General features: G+C 41.5%; 1 protein-coding gene across 10 annotated transcripts in view; it reads left to right on the top strand.

Annotated features, from left to right (window-relative positions):
- CCDC134 (coiled-coil domain containing 134) overlaps positions 1–18,058 on the top strand; it is a 140,368-nt gene that overhangs the window by 25,513 nt on the left and 96,797 nt on the right. For 6 of the 10 annotated variants that reach the window (XR_016314359.1, XM_089687709.1, XM_089687714.1 and 3 more), the window contains one exon: positions 2,643–2,807. The exons of 1 other annotated variant lie outside the window; for it this stretch is intronic. The gene's annotated coding sequence lies outside the window, so the exon portion shown is untranslated. The remainder of the gene's footprint in view (positions 1–2,642; positions 2,808–18,058) is intronic. 3 more of the 10 variants (XM_089687712.1, XM_089687716.1, XM_089687713.1) reach the window with 1 other exon arrangement.

Genomic DNA, 18,058 nt, shown 5'->3' with positions numbered 1-18,058 from the left:
AATACAAAGGAAACAGAGCAGGGTGCCAGATTAGTGTATGGTATGTGTGTTTCTCTCATCCACCTTTCCACCCATCCATCCATCTGCTTTGTGAACTCTATTGATTTTTCACTGTGGACTTGGGCGCTGATTGTGCTTGTTTAATCTCAAGTTGTACTGGTTTAGCAAGTGATGAAGACCATTGGGCCTCCTGCATGCAGTGCCCCAGCCTGTCCTCTGAGACATTTACCTGCCCAATGTAAATTCATGTGACCTTTATTATGCATACTCGCCAGATAAGGTTGCTGGCATCTTTCAAAAACCAGCATGCTTGCAAGCGAACAGGGAGCTTCTGTGGAACATTCACCCCAGGATTAGGTCGCTCGATGAAATGTAACGTTACCGTGTGAGTGCAGAATCAATCACTTATGGGCCAAGATTCCGAACACAAACTCAAGTATGTGGCATGTACCTGAAAGGTGATTGTTAAAGACACACGTTCCCATATCCAAGTCATGCTTGAAATATGATCTGAAAGTTTCTTATTTCAAATACCTACACAAACCATTGGCAGAGATGTCTCAGTGGTTTCAGGAAGTAGATCGTTAGGAGGCAGATCTAGACCAGTGTTTCTCAACCTTTTTTCAGTCAAGGCACCCTTTAAAATTATGGACAGTCTTGAGGCACCCCATTCTAAAATATAAAAAATTATTCTAATAGTCTAATAACACAGCAACATCCACATATGTTGGACACCCAATGTTAGAGGTAATTTATTCTTACAAAGTAAATACACTTTTGCACACTGGTACTGAGTAGTATTCCATTGTTTCTCTTCTCCATCACTGAGTTAATGAGACCACAGCACTGAGAGATGGGCAGGGGACGGTCCAACTAGGATGCTGTTCAGGCAGCTAACATCTTCTTTATCAACTGATGATGTCATTGGTTGTCTGGACACCAGGCTAGATGGTTGTAGTGGTGCACAATGAATACCTGTGGCTTTGTGTAACTAAAAGGCAGGCTTGTTCCACCTGCTGGCTTGTTTACAAGTTTTGGGCGATTTTTAGACATTTTTACAAGACACCCCTGAAGAAACCTCAAGGTACCCCAGGGTGCCTGGGCATCCTGGTTGAGTGGCTGAGCTAGACTTTTGCTTAATATTTGACCCAATGTAGAGTTGGCAAAAACAAATAAGTCAAAACTACTGCCATAAGATCCAACATCAATATACCCGTAGCAATGATTAGCATCACTAAATATTAATGAACCGTGCCACAGAAGACCGGTGCAGCAGCTGTCAGTGTACGGAGTTAAGAGAACTCCTTCAGTTGGCAACAGATGATGGCAGCACTTGCTCTGATTTGTGCTGATATCGGTATGTAACCATATATATTTCAAAACAAACAACAAAAAGTAAATGTGCTTATACAATGTAACAAAAGTGACATATTCTCAAAGTAAATAAAGTGACAAGTGCTGTGTATATACCCTCAAGTAATATTTTATCCTCCGATTTGTATGTTTTATATAACGATTACTTTTATAAGTCCATAAATGTTAAAAAAAAAAAAAACTCAAAAGTTTGTAAGTGCTAATTTAATCTTCAGTAAAGTGTCTCTTAGAAAAGAAATTGTGTATAAATGAGAAGATCCAAATTTCTGTGTCCATACAGCTGCTCCAATCCACCACCAGCTGATCACCACCACAATGCGTTCCATAATCACTTTCAAGATAAGGTTGCTGGTTTCTTTCAAAAACCAGCACGCTTGCAAGAGAACAGGGAGCCTCTGGGAGCCCTTGAGCAGTTTATGCAGCACCACACTTCTTCCACGGTGTCATTCATATGGAACCAGCATAATTTCTAAACATCAAGGGAAGGAAGAACAGAAAAACCTTCATTGCGTTAAACTGTGTTTATTATTAAAAGAAGGAATTCCACTAAAAAATTCACAAGTGTCAGACTTGATACTGATATGTACTGCATTAAAATATAAAACAAGCTGGTTTCAGCTGCTCTCCTGTGACTGCAAGCACAGACTCTTAACACTGCGATGACCTCACACCCAGAAGGCACACCCTACTTGCGTTTCATCGATTTGATCTCTTCCTGGGGTGAATGTTCCACAGAAGCTCCCTGTACTCTTGCGATCGTGCTGGTTTTTGAAAGATGCCTTATCTGTTGAGGTATTTTAGAACGTGTGGTGGATTGGATCAGCACTACGGATACAGAAATTTCGATCTTCTCTTTTTATACACGCCTTCTTTTGCACAGGACAAAACAAAACAAAAAAATGTGCAAAAGTTCATAAGTGCTACTTAATCTTCAGTAAACACCTTTGAACTTAAAAGTAATAGTTATATAAAATAGTCTGAGGTAAAATATTCATTGAAGGTACATACACAGCACTTGCCACTTTATCTATTATCATTATTTCTTAATTCGTATTGGCATAATAGAAAAATTCCTACCTATTCTGCCACTAGCCGTAGCCATAATCGGGCAAATGTGCATGCTGTTTATTTCCCCCGCACAGTTTGGGACTTTACTTCCAAAAACAAATCGTGATTTTTTTTTTTTTTTTTTTTTTTTGTCCATTCTGCCAGACTATGCAAAATAAAATACGAAATGATTGCAATGAGTGATTGTTTATTTGTTACAGTTGATACCTTGAAGATCTCACTGGAGGAACATCAGACAGTCATTATATTCTTTTCAAAGTACAGCAGAAGGAGACACGTGGCTCTGCAGGGGGAGTAAGTTGCAAATACCTGCATGCCAGGAAGTTGTTTTTTTTTTTTTTGGATCCAGTCATAGAAATGCAGAGGTAAGGAGCATGATATCTGCTTGGATTCTTGTTTATAAAAACCTTCTGGTTTTAGGGATGTCAAATACTCTTACTTTGTGATAGTGAAGAAATTGCCGACTCCTCCAACCTTGAACCATAAAAAGGGACTGAAACACTTCAGGAATAAACCCGACACAGGCATACAACTTGGTGATCAACTTCCCTAAGCTACCCTAATTGCAGCAGAATCATACGCCCAGCACCAGCTCAGGATATAATTTCAATTCTAGGGAATACACTCATAAAATAACAGGACCCTAATGCCCCTTTTATGCTAGGTCTTATGTCCTTAGTGGGCAAGATTCCACATAAGAATTGGCTAAAATTAACAATGCTTCAAGTTAAAGGCAGGCCACCATTAACCTAGCCACCGTGCCCTCCTTTCCTCTACAACCCCCCTCATCTTGTGCCACCCCCACCTAATGCAATGTTCTTACATTAACAAACGACTCCTCCAGCTACATCACCCGCACACTTACCAGTCTGATGCTACCATACCTCCCCATACCGGATCTCCCATCACGGCACAACTACCATCAGATGTAAAATAGGATTAGGGTGGAGTCTCGTTATCTCTTCATATTTTGTTCAGCCAGTGTTTAACCTGTGGTGTGTGTGTTTGTGTTTTTTTTTAATCTATCTGATAAAGGTGCCAAGAGTGTGCCTTTTGGAAGAGCCACCGTACAAACCATATGTACCTTAGCCACTCTTTTACCCATCTGATTTTCTGTATTCTGCTACTAGGTGATCTTGGTGGCAGGAGTATGCCTTTTTGCTAGGACACAAGTTTAAATAAAATACAGTTGTGGCCAATATTATTGGCACCGCTGCATTTCTGTCAGATAATGCACCACTTTGCCCAGGAAATTGTTGCAATTACAAATGTTTAGGCATTCTCATGTTTCTTTTCTTTGTATTGGTATGACAAAAAGTGGAGAAACAAAGAGCCAAAGCTGACACATTCCACACACAACCCCAAAAATGGACTGGACAAAATTATTGGCACCCTGAACTTAATATTTGGTAGCACGCCCTTGGAAAAAAATAAATCAGTCGCTTCCTGTAACCATCAATGAGTTTCTTACACCTCTCTACTGGAATTTTGGACCATTCTTCTTTTGTTAACTGCTCCAGGTCTCTCATATTGGAAGGGTTCCTTTTCTCAAATGCTGTTTTGAAATCTCCACAGCTGCTCTATGGGATTTAGATCTGAACTCACTGCTGGCCAGTTCAGTACTCTCCAGCGCTTTTTCTTAAACCATTTCTGGGTGCTTGGGTTTTTGTCCTGCTGTAAGACAAATGACCTCTGACGGAGACCCAACTTTCTGACACTGGGCCTTACATTGCACCCCAGAATTCTGTGGTAGTCTTCAGATTTCATAATGCCATGCACACAGTCAAAACATCCAGTGCGTGAAGTGGCAAAGCAACCCCTAAACATCAGTAAACTTCCACCATGTGTGACTATAGGGACTGTATTCTTTTCTTTAAAGGCCCAGTGGGTGACAGGGGACAAAGAGAAGGCAAATATATTAAATACCTTCTCTGTGTATACAAAGGAGCATGGGGGAGCTCTTGTCCATAATGGGCATGGTATTGACACAGCCCCAGAGGATCCAGTTTGGCTCACAACTGATATGATATAGGAATAAAGGTGACTAAAGCACCTGGACTGGATGGCATATACCCACGGATCCTTAAAGAATTGGGCTCTGTCATTTTAAAGCCATTGTTTCTAATTTTTAGGGACTCTTTAATGACTGGCATAGTAGAACTGGATTGGCGTAAGGCCAATGCGGTGCCTATATTTAAAAAGGGGTCAAAATCTTTTACCAAGTAATTATAGACCTGTTAGTTTAACTTCTATAGTTAGGAAGATACTGGAGAGTTTAATAAAAGACCACATAGATGAGTTTTTGCTGGAAAAAAATATTTGAAGCAACAGACAGCATGGATTCATGAAAGACAGAAGTTGTCAAACAAATCTGATTTCTTTTTATGAGGAGGTGAGCAAAACCGTGGACAGAGGGGTGGCTGTGGACATGGTATACTTGGATTTTGCAAAAATTTTTGGCACACGGCTAATGTGTAAGGTAAAGTCTACGGGCTTGGAAAAAAAGCTTTGCAGTGGAATAACGTCCTTACAGGATGTCTTCAACTTACAAGCCAACCTCAATACACTGTTTAATTGGGCAACTATGTGGCAAATGAGATTTAATGTTGATAAATGTAAGCTTATGCACTTTGGGGCTAAGAGTATGCATGCATCATACATAGATGGTGGACTTGTAACCTTGAGATTGTCCATGCTTTTCCACAATTTACGTTCTCAAATGCTTTACTTAATTCTTTGGTGCTCTTTCTCTTCTCCATGCTCCATGCGGCACACAGAGACACACAACAGGCTGAGTCAGTTTTTCACCATTTTATCTGGTTGTCGGTGTGATTTCTATATATTGTCAGCACAGTGTTAATTGATGCAGCTGACTTTTATTACAAATTATAGGAGCATCACAAACTTGGAATGCAATTATTTTTTACATTTTTGAGAAGGTGCCAATAATTTTGTCCAGTCTGTTTTTTTGGAGTTTTGGGTAGAACGTGTCTGATTTGGCTTTTTGTTTCTCCACTTTTTTTATGTTATGCCAATACAAACAAAAGAAATAAACATGAGAACATGTCTAAACATTTTGTAATTGCAACAATTTTCCAGGCGAAGTGGTGCATTATCTGACAGAAATTCAAGGGTGCCAATATTTTTGGCCATGGTTGTATAGATGTTTAGAAAGGCAATTTGTAACCGCTTCCCGCCTACCCTCAATGTACTGCAGCTGGGCGGCAGCTACAGGCAAGCAACATACTGGTACGTCGCTCTGGCTGTACTAACACGGGGGGCACTCCATGCCCAAGCTGGCACACAGCATTCCTCACCCAAGACTGCTGTGTCCGGTGGATACGGCGGAATGAAGATCCCGGTGAATGGGATCCGGTGATCGCTATACAATCACATGATCACTATGTTGCCAAAGCTGCTATGAATCAACCTGATTCATAACAGCTCTGCTTCTCTTCCTAGTGAGCTGTGATTGGCCCACAGCTGTCACTAGATACTTGGGGCCAATCACAGAACCCTGTACCATGTGACCAGCTCCAGCCAATCACAGATCACTATCTGGAGCTGTCAAACCTGACCGTTCATGAATGAGTTAGGTTCATGACAGCAAGCTTTTCATTGCGGGAAAAATGATATTTAGTTGAGAATTTAAAAAAAAAAAAAATGTAAGGGTGTTTTTTTTTCTTTTCTAACTACTTGCTGACCACAGACCCGATTCATCATATGCCCATGTTCTCTGTGGTTACATATATTGGTTACATATATGCCTAACATGGACCAGCAACATACTGGTACGTCACTGGACTTTGGGTGGTTATACTGGGGTTTATTTACTAAAGCTGGAGAGTCCAAAATCAGACTCACTTCTGCATAGAAACCAATCAGCTTCCAGGTTTCATTGCCAAAGCTTCATTGAACAAGCTGAGGTTAGAAGCTGATTGGTTTCTATGCAGAAGGGAGTCTGATTTTGGACTCTCCAGCTTTAGTAAATAAACCCCCTAGAGTCTAATAGACCCCAGATTTGTCAGAAAAGATTGCCTGTCACTGCCTATTGCTATCACAGGGTATATTTTTACATTCAATGTGATAACAATAAAAATGATCAAAAAGCAAAAAAAATGGAAAGTGAAAAAGTAAAGTGTGTCGGTCTATAAACAGAGATTGCACCGTGCATGTGCGGTATCACCGCAAATGTCAGATCGAGTGCAGTAATTATAGCACTAGACCTCCTGTGTAAATATAAATTGGTGAGCTGTAAAGGCTTTTAAAGCATCGCCTATCGATATTAATTTGTTGCCATTGCACCGGCATGCAAAATTTTAAAGCTTGTCATGTTTTGCAATCCATTTACTCCGCGTAGCATCATCTTTTATACTTTATCAAACAATTGGGCAATATATTGTGTTTTTGTGCATTAAAAGTCTAAAAAGTGTATTTTTCCAAAAAGATTTGCGTTTGAAAAATTGCTGCACAAATACTGTGTGACATAAAAAATTTCAACATCAACTATTTTATTCTATAGGGCCTCTACTTTAAAAAAAATACATCATGTTTGGGGGTTCATAGTAATTTTTATAGCAAAAAAAAGTTTCTCATGTGAACAAAGTGTCAGAAAAGGATTGGTCTTCAAGAATGAGTGATGTGTGGCATAAGCTTCTAATGTTGGCCCAGAAATACCAGGATAGTAGAAGCACCCCCCAAATGAACCATTTTTGGAAAGCAGACACTCCAAGATATTTGCTAAGAGGCATGGTGAGTATTTTGCAGATCTCATTTGTTGCCACGTTTTTGGAAAACGAAGAAAAGAAAACAAATTTATTTTTTCCTTATTTTTTTTTCTTTTTTCAAAACCGTGTGACAAACATTATATCTGTGAAATACTCACCATGCTTCTTATCAAATTCCTTGGTGTCTTCTTTCCAAAAAGGGGTAATTGTTTTGTACTATCCTGGCATTTTTAGAGCCTCAGAAACTGTGATAGGTAGTGTGGAAGTGATATGAGGAAATATGCCCTTTGAAAACCTGGAGGTGGTCATTAGATTTTGGGGGCTTGTATGTGGATAGGCTGCCAAAGGGTCTTACATGTGGCATCCCCATATTCGGGAAAAGTAAAAATGTGTTTTGGAGTGTTATTCCACATATACTCTTGGCATGCATGAGCTATATATAATTTAAGTGACAACTTTGTGTAAAAGAAAAAAAGAATTGTCATTTTTTTAAAAAAAATTGTAGCAAAAAATAAAATGTTCCATGGACTCTATATGCCTCTCTGCAAAATCCTTGGGGTGTCTACTTTCCAAAAAGGGGTCATTTAGGGGGTTTTGTATTGCCCTGGCATTTTAGCAGCTCAAGAAATATGACGGGCAGTCATAAAGTAAAAGCTGCGTAAATTCCTATAGTCTATCTATCCATCCATAGTTTGCTATAACTTTCATACAGACCAATTAATATACATGTATTGGGATTTTTTATGTTTTTTTACCAAGGACATGTAGTAGAATACATTTTGGCCTAAATTTATGGCTAACTTTGAGTTTATTGGATATTTTTTACAAGCAAAAGTGAAAAAAAATGTTTTTTCTTAAATTTTCGGTCTTTTTTATTTTATAGCGCAAAAAGTAAAAACTGCAGAGCTGGTCAAATACCACCAAAAGAAAGCTCTGTGATAAAAAGGGCATAAATTTCAATCGGGTACAGCATTGCACGACCACGCAATTACCAGTTGAAATGGCACAGTGCTGAGCAGCAAAAAATTGCCTGGTCAGGAAGGGGGGTAAATCTTCCAGAGGGCAAGTGGTTAAGAAAAATATAAATATTTTTGAAGCCATATTTGTTTGTGTTGCAACTTTTTTGTTTTTCTGTACACTTTACAAGCCATGGTAACATGACAACATCAATGCAAATGGAAAACTGTCCTTAACTTAATGTGATGATAAGGTGTTAGCATGGGGAAGTGTTCTGACACTAGATGATGGGATACTTAGTCAAGAAGCTCATCTAAACTAGAAAAAGTACAATGTGAGAGAACGCTGACCCACAAGCAGAAAAAATGGTCATTGCAGTTTGATGTGTATGGGGCTGCCTATATGCAGACTATTCAGGGTGCCCATGCTGACCCATGGCTGCAGCCAAAAGCACCTACAAATGGGCATGTGAGCATCAGAACTGGACCATTGTGCAATATAAGAAAGTGGCCTAATGAATCATGTTTTCTTTTCCATCATGTGGATGGCTGGGTGTGTCTGCATCTCTTGCCTAGAGAAAGATGGCACCGGAATGCAGTATGGGAAGAAGGCAAGCCAGCAGAAGAAGTGTGATGTTTTGAGCAATGTTCTGCTGGGAAATCTTGGGTGGTATGTGTCAAGTAACATGTGGAGGTTACTTGATGTGTACCACCTATCTTAACATTGTTGCTGGCAAATTACACACATTCATGGAAACCGTGTTCCCTGATGGCAGTGGCATCTTTCAGCAGGATAATGCTTTAAGCAGAAAAACGGTTCAAGAATAGTTTGAGGACATCGAGGATGGGAGATGGGTGGAGCCTAAACATGGCGGCGTCTGAGAGCACGATGTGAGTGCTCTCCGATAATCTCAAACCTGACCATCCCGAGACCCTCACGGAGTGAAGCCCTACCTGATTGTGGAGGGCCCTGGGGAGAGAGAGGCAGGCGTGGAGAGGGGAGAGCGGAGCTTGCACGGACCTCCGGGAGGTGAACTTGCTGGGGAGATCCCAGAGCAGCTGTCGGGTTGCCGGGGAAACGAAGCTGGCCGGTGTGAGCACGCTGCTGGCCGCAAAGGACGACTGGGAAGTAGAGACGCCGGCCGGTTCCCTTGTAGAGAGGCAGTGACAAGTCGGCTCCCCTGGCACCATATGAATGGAAACCCATGCGGCTAGAGGAGGAGAGATGCTGCAGGAGTAAGGGGCCAGCTACGGAGGACCCTTGAGGGAAAGTGGATGCTGGCTGGCGCCCTGATGTGACAGGGTGCTGCCGGCGTATAGCTGCCTGTACCCCCTGGCCGGCTGTTTGATCCTGGGTCAGGGAGACCCATAAATACCAGAAGATCCATTCTCCTTCCCTGAGTCGTCTTCTAAGGATCGAGAAAGGAAAGAGAAAGGAGGAGGAAAGAAAGAAAAACAGTATCGGAAACCCTGAGGAATCCCCCCCCCCCCCCCCACCCCAGGACTGAGCAGCAGTGAAGACCCCCCACACAAGTATGGAGTCACCGTCCTGAGAAGGGAAGGGTGAGTGTAAAATGTTGGGAGCTTATTGTGTGGTGAACCCCTGAGTGAAATAGGCTACTAAGGGGTGAAGGAGGGGAGGATTCCCAGGGGTTAGAAGATAAGAAGAGAGGAGGCCCAGGTGTTCTAGGAGACTAAAGGATATAGGAAAAATTGCAAGTCTACCAAGATATTTAGAGGACATGAAGAATAAAGGTCCCAACGAGCAGGGCCCAAAGGCTCCCAAACAGGAACAATAAAGAAGTATACATCATATGGAAATACTACGCCAGAAAGGGCCCAAGGTGCAAAGGGGGAAATGGACATTAGTTCAGGAAGTAGTCCTAGATTATCATTGGGCTTGAATAGCAGCAGTAGCCAACAAATAGTGGATGGCCTGGGAAGGAAAGGATCTGAAGGTGAACTACAGGTACCAAATAAGAAGGAGATGACTGAAATGTTTCAAAATTTGGAAAAAACGATAAAACATGAAATGACAGCTATTCGAAACGATTTAGGACATCTGCTATCAAGAATGGAAGAAACGGAGGAGAAAGTTAAAACCCAGGCCCAGAACATAGATAATCTAAGGAAAAAAATAAACAAATTAGAAAATAACCAGCGAAAAATGATCTATAGGATGGAAGTTCAAGAAAATAAAGAAAGAAGGTGTAATATTAGAATACGAGGAATCCCAGAGACTGCTAAAGGGGAAATATTATACGAACTAGTTAAAAAAATCCTAAACTCCATAAGAGATAGACCTGAAACAGATGGGATCAAGTTAGATGGAGTGTTTAGAATAGGAAAGTTCAATCAGGCTACTGAGAAGGAAAGACCAAGGGACATAATTGTCCAGTTCCAAAACTTTGGGGTCAAAGATGAGATTTTGAAGAAGGCCAAGGGAAGATCATTAATTAAGTTTGGAGACTTGACTATCCAAATCTATGCGGACTTAACAGTAGAGACCCTAAGGAGAAGGAGATCCCTGAAACCCCTGTTGGAGCAAATGAGAAAACAGAATGTGCAGTATAGATGGGGTACCTCAGCATTTCTAATTGGCTGGAAAAATGGGGTCACAGCGTATTTGCGATTTCTGGAGGATTTAAGAGATTTTTGTGATTAGACTGGACTTGCATAGAATGGAGATAGCTTGGTGGGAAGAAGAAAAAGACAAAGGAAATATAACTAATGCAAGAAAAGAGGACTGGCAGCATGCCGGGGGGAGGGGGGAGGGAGGCCCTGGGGTTGGGGAGGGAAGAGAGGGAGAATTAAGTAGAGAATGAGTTTTTTCTTTTTTTTTTGTTTTTTGTTTTTTTTTTTCTCCTCTCTTACTTCACTCTCTCGCCACTGGTCTTCCTCCTCCAGAGTTCGAGACCCGCTTGGAGGCTACGGTTAAGGGTGGGAGGTAAAGAGTAAAGACTCTCGTTGAGTCTAGACTATAGAGAGAGGGAATCGGGGGGGGGGGGGGTCGGAGAAGAGGTGAGCCGTACATAGGTGGAGCTTACGCCCTAAATTTTAATCAATGGTGGAAATGGATCCACAAATTATTTGTAGGCAGTTTATACGCCTAAAAATGGGTAGGGGAAAAAAAAGAGAGGATGTGAGAGGTGGTAGGTGGGGGGAAGGGGGGGGAGGGGCTAATATTCTGCAAGTCATTCGGGCCTAATAGGAGGAGACGAATTAGAAGAGATAAATAAAATCAAGGATGGAAGAAATACAGTTTATAACATATAATGTGAATGGGTTGAATTGCCCTGGGAAAAGATTTAAGTTGTCTAAAGAGTTACATCATAGGGCAACGTCAGTGGTATTTTTGCAGGAGACACATTTTGAGATAGAATCTAATGTGAAACTAAAATCCAAATATTATCCTACATGGTATTACGCTGACTCTCCAATTAAAAGAGCAAAGGGGGTGGCAATAGGATTGGCAAAAAATATGAGATTTGAGTTGGAAGATAGGACTGACCCGGAAGGGAGATTCCTGTTTTTGAAAGGTAAACTACAGGGAATTGAATGCACACTAGCCAATATATATTGCCCCAACAAGAAACCTGAGATCTTTCTGAAGGGTTTGCTAAAAAAATTGATAGACTTTAAAAAAGGGCGTTTGATAATAGCAGGAGATTTGAATCTCTGTATGGACCCACAAATGGATGTAACCTCCCTTGTGCAGAGAGAAGGGGGTAGGTCCCTGAGAGCTTTGAGGAAGGTGATCCACGAGTACCAGCTGGTGGACACCTGGAGAATAATGCATATGAAGGACAGACTATACCTTCTTCTCTAATGCACATGAGATATACTCGAGACTGGATTACATTTTAATAGATCATCAACTCACTGAAATGCTGGTTAAAATAGAAATAGACACGAACTTTTTCGGACCATGCCCCAGTCGTAATGAAAATGGGATGGGGAAAAAGGTGGACGGGAGGTTTAGGATGGAGGTTAAATGAGGCTCTTCTCTTGGATGAGGATATTGTGCAGAAGATCAGTGAAGAGATTAAGGTATATTTCCAGGAGAATGAAACAGAGGAAGTATCGACAGCTACAGTATGGGAAAGTCATAAGGTGTATATATAAGAGGAATCCTGATTGCGATGGGAGCAAGGAAGAAAAAAAAAAGAAGAGAGAGGGTTAGTGGACTCTTAAAGGAAATCCTGGAATTGGAGCAGATACATAAGAAAAAAATAACAATAGAAACAAGACAGAAGTTAAGGGATAAAAAAGACGAATTAGAGAGATTGATGGAAGAGGAGAGGAGAAGAGTATATAATAAAGTATTAAGTGAAAGATATAGATGGGGTGATAGACCAGGAAAATACTTAATGAGAGCCCTGAAAAAGAACAGGAATTATATAGAAAAGATAAAAAGCCCTAAGGGGGAGATGGTCCACTCAACTAAAGAAATCATTAAAGTATTCACGGAGTATTATAGAAAGTTGTATAACATCAGCCACCAAGGAACACCAAAAGAAATTAGAGAAGGTATTAACGAAAAAAGGAGGATATATTTAAAAAATGCGGGATTGCCAAAGCTTAGTGAAACACAACTGAACTCTTTGGATGCAGAAATTTCTCAGGAAGAAATAGAAGCAGCATTAAGAAGTACAGGGGGAGGGAAAAGCCCAGGCCCGGATGGTTATACTGTTAAGTACTATAAAAAATTTTGTGAAGTACTGTTACCAAAGTTCAGGCCCATGTAGTTCTCATCCATAAGGAGGGAAAAGATCCCTCTCAGTGCTCTAGCTACAGACCAATTTCATTATTAAACACTGATACTAAGTTGTACGCAAAGGTCCTAGCAAACAGGCTGAAAGATCTAATGCCCGAATAGATCCATGGAGACCAGGTGGGCTTTGTCCAGGGGAGAGAGGGTAGAGATAATGGCTTGAGAACTCTGATGCTTATCCAGAAAAGTAGAAAAGGGAAAGCCCCGGTGGTGCTCTTGTCAATAGATGCCGAAAAGGCGTTTGATAGAGTGGACTGGGGCTTTATGATGGACAACTTGGAAGTGTTGGGGATGGGAGAGAGAATGCGTGAATGGATAGGTAAACTATATAAGGAGCCCACCGCAATCATCACGGTAAATGGGGAGAGGTCGGAATCCATTGGGATGTCCAATGGAACAAGGCAAGGATGCCCATTGTCCCCCTTGCTGTATGTATTGACATTGGAACCCCTGCTATCAATAATAAGGAATAGTGGAGCGGTAAAGGGAATCCAGATAGAAAATATAGAACACAAAGTAGCGGCCTTTGCGGACGACCTACTGTTTTATGTAGGCAACCCCCGAATAACACTACCAAATATAATGAAGATCCTGAAGGAATATGGTGAACTATCTAATCTAAAAATTAACCCAACAAAAACTGAGATTTTGAACATTAATATACCAAAGAGCGAAAAAGAGAGGCTACAAAAAGAATTCCCCTTTATTTGGAGAGAAAAAGATATAAAATACCTAGGAATAAAACTTGCTACCTCATATAAACAACTGTATAGATTAAACTATATTACTCTGATAAATGAGATTAAGGACGAACTAAAAAGATTAGAAGGAGGAAATCCATCATGGTTAGGACGAATGAACCTAATTTAAAATGGTAATTATACCTAAAATACTCTATAGATTTCAAATGATCCCAATCAAACTCCCAGAGGTGTTTTTTAAGATAATGAGAAAAATGTTAACAAGATATATATGGAGGAATAAAAAACCAAGAGTATCATATGAAACACTAAGTAGGACTAAAGAGAGAGGGGGGATGGGACTACCTGATGTCAAGAGATATTACAAAGCAGTAATGTTGGCAAGAATTTATGACTGGAAGAGATCCAATTGAGAGACGTATTGGTAGAGGGGGAATTGAGAACATTTAAAGAATTAAAAGAGATGGGAGGAGATATGTTTACTAAAATTGATGAGTGGAAATATCATCAATTAAAATGTTTTATAGGAACTCTCCCAAAACACTTGAGATTAAAAAAGGAGTGGAATATGTTTGAAAGGCTATTAGAAACACGTAGAGATGGGAAACACGGAGTTACAAAAATGTATAGAATACTTACAGAACTAGACACAGACACAAAGTTAATTTTTATAACAAATTGGGAAAGAGATATGGGGGTGGGGATAGATGAAGATCAACAGAATAAGATATTTAGACTAGTTCACGAGAGTGTTAGTATGAGAGACGTTGAGATTAACTATAAATGTTTGACACGATGGCATATTACACTGAGCACTGAGCACAGGATGAGGGGGGAGAATTCAAAAATGTGTTGGAGAGGATGTGGGGAAGAGGGCACGGTTTTTCACATATGGTGGCAATGTGCAAAAATTCAGGTTTTCTGGAAGACAATAGTCAAATTAATAGAAATAATAACTGGAAATGACATAGGATTAGACCCAACCATGTGTCTCCTACATAGTGTTGAGACAACAGTAAATAAATATAAAGAATCAGGTGTATGGAACTACTTAAGTGCTGCAAAAGGGTTGATCCCCAAGTTTTGGCGGAAGACAGAGGTACCAACGGAGGAGGATTGGATCAATAGGGTAAACCAGATTAGCAGAATGGAAAAATCTTATCATACTCAGGAAGACAGGATGAAAATATACTATTCACGATGGGAAAAATGGGAAAAATCGGGATTGAAAGAGAAATATAGAAAACTCTAAACTAGGAAGTTATTTGAAGTTATTGGGCCTAGAGAGATTGGAGATCTTGCAGAGGGAGAGGGGGAAGGGGGGAAATGGTGGGTTGGGAGGGAAGGGAAAGAAAAGAAAAGAGGTAAATAGAAGGGACAGAGTAGACATGTATTGATATTTATATGTATTGTGTCTCTTCTTATGGAATTTTTGTAATAATGTGAAAAATTAATAAATATTTAAATTAAAAAAAAAAAAAAAGAATAGTTTGAGGAACGCAACAAGATTGAGCTGTTGACTGGCCTCCAAATTCTCCAAACTCAATCCATTGAGCATCTGTGAGAGGTGCTGGAAAAACAAGTCTGATCCATGGGGGCCTCACCTTGAAACTTACAGGACTAAAAAGATCTGCTACTGATTGCTTGGTGCCAAATGCCACTGCATACCTTCAAAGGTCTAGTGGCATCCTGGCCTAGATGGATTTTGCGGCCAAAGGGAGGCCTACTGAATATAAGGTGGATGGTCATAAAGTTATGGTTGATTTCATAGAGAGAGCGCATGTGCAGAAGTCACTTTTTCTTTACGAATGAGGTATTACAAAAAACTTTGCCTGGAGTTCTGTTTTAAATTAAAAAAAAAAATATTGGGCAGAGTGCTAACCCTTCAGAATATCTATGACAGTTAAAAGAACCTTTACAACCCAACCAGCTGCATAAGGAGCATAGAGAGCTGGGTATAGAGACTGCAGGGGGCGTGTCAGCAGGAGGCACAGAAACAGCAGCACACTGATCTTCCCTGAAGAGCTTGGGGTGGGGGGGGGGTTGTATCAGCACAAGTCTCACTACTGAAGTACAAGCAGGCTGTGCTCCTAAATACAATGCAAATAAGAAATCTAACCAACGGATGGATGTGCTTTCAGCTTGAAATGGGAAAGCGGAGGACTGGTGTGATCCCTAGGTATTTCATGCAAATGAAGCAATGCAAAAATGGGATACATTTCATGCAGGCACATGGTACAATAACACATATCAGAAATAGATGTTGAAGTAACATACTCTTTAAAAAAATGTCCACTTTTGTTAGGCCTTAACTGCCATTTGATAGTCCTCTTTATTAGTGATGCCTGACCTTGTATTATTGGGTTTCTTACTGTGCAATTAATGTACACCTTCAATGACCCATACTTTTGCTTATTATTTTATGCTGTTCCATGTTAAAAAATAAAATTGTTTGAACAAGAAAAAAAATGTCCACTTTTACAGCCAAATTGGGATAACACTAGTTTATATTTGTTACATGTCACCGTAGCAATCATGCATACAGAGATGGACGTGGTCCTCCATCTTGTTAAGGGTCTTCCATCTTCTATCATGTCCTACTCCCTAGTCCGCTTTCCTCATCCCCCCTCCCTCTCTGTTGAGTGACATGTGGTCTGTTTGATGCAGATCACAGGCAGCAAACTCAGTGGGAGGGTGTCCTTGTTATAAATCACACACTATCTGGTGCCCCTCTGTCTAGGAAACTCTTGCTAGCGAGGGCTCTCAAGCCATAAAACAAGTCCTTCACTGAGCTCAAAGGCATTCCAGGGAGTCGTAAAAACGGACTTACCGTATTTGCCGGCGTATAAGACGACTGGGCGCATAAGACGACCCCCCTACTTTTCCTGCTAAAATGTAGTGTTTGGGCTATACTCGCCGTATAAGACTACCCCTCTTCCAATGCACACCAGTGGGAGGAATAGTGCCCCATCATTGATGTCAGTGGGAGGAATAGTGCCCCATCATTGGTGTCAGTGGGAGGAATAGTGCCCCATCATTGGTATCAGTGGAAGGAATAGTGCCCCATCATTGGTATCAGTGGGAGGAATAGTGCCCCATCATTGGTATCAGTGGGAGGAATAGTGCCCCATCATTGATGTCAGTGGGAGGAATAGTGCCCCATCATTGGTATTAGTGGCAGGAATAGTGCCCCATCATTGGCATTAGTGGCAGGAATAGTGCCCTATCATTAGTATCAGTGGAGGAATAGTGCTCCATCATTGGTGTCAGTGGGAGGAATAGTGCCCCATCATTGGTGTCAGTGGGAGGAATAGTGCCCCATCATTGGTATCAGTGGCAGGAATAGTGCCCCATCATTGGTATCAGTGGGAAGAATAGTGTCCCATCATTGGTGTCAGTGGCAGGAATAGTGCCCCATCATTGGTATCAGTGGGAGGAATAGTGTCCCATCATTGGTGTCAGTGGGGGGAATAGGTGCCCCATCATTGGTATCAGTGGCAGGAATGGTGCCCCATCATTGGTATCAGTGGCAGGAATGGTGCCCCATCATTGGTATCAGTGGCAGGAATAGTGCCCCATCATTGGTGTCAGTGGGAGGAATAGTGCCCCATCATTGATGTCAGTGGGAGGAATGGTGTCCCATCATTGGTGTCAGTGAGGGGTGGAATAGTGCCCCATCATTGGTGTCAGTGGGGGGTGGAATAGTGCCCCATCGTTGGTGTCAGTGGGGGGGAGGAATAGTGCCCCATCATTGGTGTCAGTGGGAGGAATAGTGCCCCATTGTTGGTATCAGTGGGAGGAATAGTGCCCCATCATTGGTATCAGTGACACCAATGATGGGGCACTATTCCTCCCACTGAGACTTGCTGACCCTGTTCTTGTATGGTGCTGCTGCAGCCAGCATATGTGGTTGCAGCAGCACCTCTACACAGCACACTTACCTGCTGCTCCGGCACTCAATTTTCGCGGGGCCGCTCGGCTCCGCCCCCTCGCCGGTGATTGGCCGCCTGTGTGCCTTTCCTGAGCTACAGTTCTGGCGGCCAATCACCGGTGAGGAGGCGGAGCCGAGCAGCCGCACGAACATCCAGTGGCCGAACTGAAGGAGACGCCGTGCTTCCTGGACCGGATCGTCGTGGGACTGGATCCAGGTAAGAGACATCAGCCCCTGCAAACCCCTGTACTTAATGCCGCAGCCCCCCTAACATGTGTACCGGCGTATAAGACGACCCCCGACTTTTGAGAAGATTTTCAAGGGTCAAAAAGTCGTCTTATACGCCGGCAAATACGGTATATGAAAAAATTAGTTTTTAAATGTAAGTTTATATCTTCACGTAGGACATAATTACCTAAACATGGAGCCCATATTTGGACGGCTCAATTTAAGGCCATTCTCCTGATATATTACATCCCCTATTTGACATCTACAGGAGAGCAGAAAATTATATCTCCTCAACCATT

Source organism: Staurois parvus, unplaced genomic scaffold (assembly GCF_062004578.1).
Source record: "Staurois parvus isolate SC_StPar_1 unplaced genomic scaffold, SC_StPar_1.0 ptg000436l, whole genome shotgun sequence".
Lineage (NCBI taxonomy): Eukaryota > Metazoa > Chordata > Amphibia > Anura > Ranidae > Staurois > Staurois parvus.
This window is presented reverse-complemented; position numbering and strand designations above follow the sequence as displayed.